This window comes from Rhinatrema bivittatum, chromosome 16 (genome assembly GCF_901001135.1).
Source record: "Rhinatrema bivittatum chromosome 16, aRhiBiv1.1, whole genome shotgun sequence".
Classification (NCBI taxonomy): domain Eukaryota; kingdom Metazoa; phylum Chordata; class Amphibia; order Gymnophiona; family Rhinatrematidae; genus Rhinatrema; species Rhinatrema bivittatum.
Genome location: NC_042630.1, coordinates 37,106,646 through 37,109,041, shown reverse-complemented (window position 1 = coordinate 37,109,041; position 2,396 = coordinate 37,106,646).

Genomic DNA, 2,396 nt, shown 5'->3' with positions numbered 1-2,396 from the left:
AATGTTTGTATGCTAATGCCAGAAGTCTAAGAAGTAAGATGGGAGAATTAGAATGTATAGCAGTAAATGATGACATAGACTTAATTGGCATCTCAGAGACATGGTGGAAAGAGGATAACCAATGGGACAGTGCTATACCGGGGTACAAATTATATCGCAATGACAGAGAGGAGCAGTCGGGAGGAGGTGTGGTGCTTTATGTCCGGGATGGCATAGAGTCCAACAGGATAAACATCCTGCATGAGACTAAATACAAAATTGAATCTTTATGGGTAGAAATCCCTTGTGTATCAGGGAAGACTACAGTGATAGGGGTATACTACCGTCCACCTGGTCAAGATGGTGAGATGGACAGTGAAATGCTAAGAGAAATTAGGGAAGCTAACCAAATTGGTAGTGCAGTAATAATGGGAGACTTCAATTACCCCAATATAGACTGGGTAAATGTATCATCGGGTCACGCTAGAGAGATAACGTTCCTGGATGGAATAAATGATAGCTTTATGGAGCAATTGGTTCAGGAACCGACGAGAGAGGGAGCAATTTTAGATCTAATTCTCAGTGGAGCACAGGACTTGGTGAGAGAGGTAACGGTGGTGGGGCCGCTTGGCAATAGTGATCATAATATGATCAAATTTGATTTAATGACTGGAAAAGGAACAGTGTGCAAATCCAAGGCTCTCGTGCTAAACTTTCAAAAGGGAAACTTTGATAAAATGAGAAAAATTGTTAGAAAAAAACTGAAAGGAGCAGCTACAAAAGTAAAAAATGTCCAAGAGGCGTGGTCATTGTTAAAAAATACCATTCTAGAAGCACAATCCAGATGTATTCCACACATTAAGAAAGGTGGAAAGAAGGCAAAAACGATTACCGGCATGGTTAAAAGGGGAGGTGAAAGAAGCTATTTTAGCCAAAAGATCTTCATTCAAAAATTGGAAGAAGGATCCAACAGAAGAAAATAGGATAAAGCATAAACATTGGCAAGTTAAATGTAAGACATTGATAAGACAGGCTAAGAGAGAATTTGAAAAGAAGTTGGCTGTAGAGGCAAAAACTCACAGTAAAAACTTTTTTAAATATATCCGAAGCAGAAAGCCTGTGAGGGAGTCAGTTGGACCGTTAGATGATCGAGGGGTTAAAGGGGCACTTAGAGAAGATAAGGCCATCGCGGAAAGATTAAATGATTTCTTTGCTTCGGTGTTTACTGAAGAGGATGTTGGGGAGGTACCCGAAATGGAGAAGGTTTTCATGGGTAATGATTCAGATGGACTGAATCAAATCACGGTGAACCTAGAAGATGTGCTAGGCCTGATTGACAAACTGAAGAGTAGTAAATCACCTGGACCGGATGGTATACACCCCAGAGTTCTGAAGGAACTAAAAAATGAAATTTCAGACCTATTAGTAAAAATTTGTAACTTATCATTAAAATCATCCATTGTACCTGAAGACTGGAGGATAGCAAATGTAACCCCAATATTTAAAAAGGGCTCCAGGGGCGATCCGGGAAACTACAGACCGGTTAGCCTGACTTCAGTGCCAGGAAAAATAGTGGAAAGTGTTCTAAACATCAAAATCACAGAACATATAGAAAGACATGGTTTAATGGAACAAAGTCAGCATGGCTTTACCCAGGGCAAGTCTTGCCTCACAAATCTGCTTCACTTTTTTGAAGGAGTTAATAAACATGTGGATAAAGGTGAACCGGTAGATATAGTATACTTGGATTTTCAGAAGGCGTTTGACAAAGTTCCTCATGAGAGGCTTCTAGGAAAAGTAAAAAGTCATGGGATAGGTGGCGATGTCCTTTCGTGGATTGCAAACTGGCTAAAAGACAAGAAACAGAGAGTAGGATTAAATGGGCAATTTTCTCAGTGGAAGGGAGTGGACAGTGGAGTGCCTCAGGGATCTGTATTGGGACCCTTACTGTTCAATATATTTATAAATGATCTGGAAAGAAATACGACGAGTGAGATAATCAAATTTGCAGATGACACAAAATTGTTCAGAGTAGTTAAATCACAAGCAGATTGTGATAAATTGCAGGAAGACCTTGTGAGACTGGAAAATTGGGCATCCAAATGGCAGATGAAATTTAATGTGGATAAGTGCAAGGTGATGCATATAGGGAAAAATAACCCATGCTATAATTACACGATGTTGGGTTCCATATTAGGTGCTACAACCCAAGAAAGAGATCTAGGTGTCATAGTGGATAACACATTGAAATCGTCGGTTCAGTGTGCTGCGGCAGTCAAAAAAGCAAACAGAATGTTGGGAATTATTAGAAAAGGAATGATGAATAAAACGGAAAAATGTCATAATGCCTCTGTATCGCTCCATGGTGAGACCGCACCTTGAATACTGTGTACAATTCTGGTCGCCGCATCTCAAAA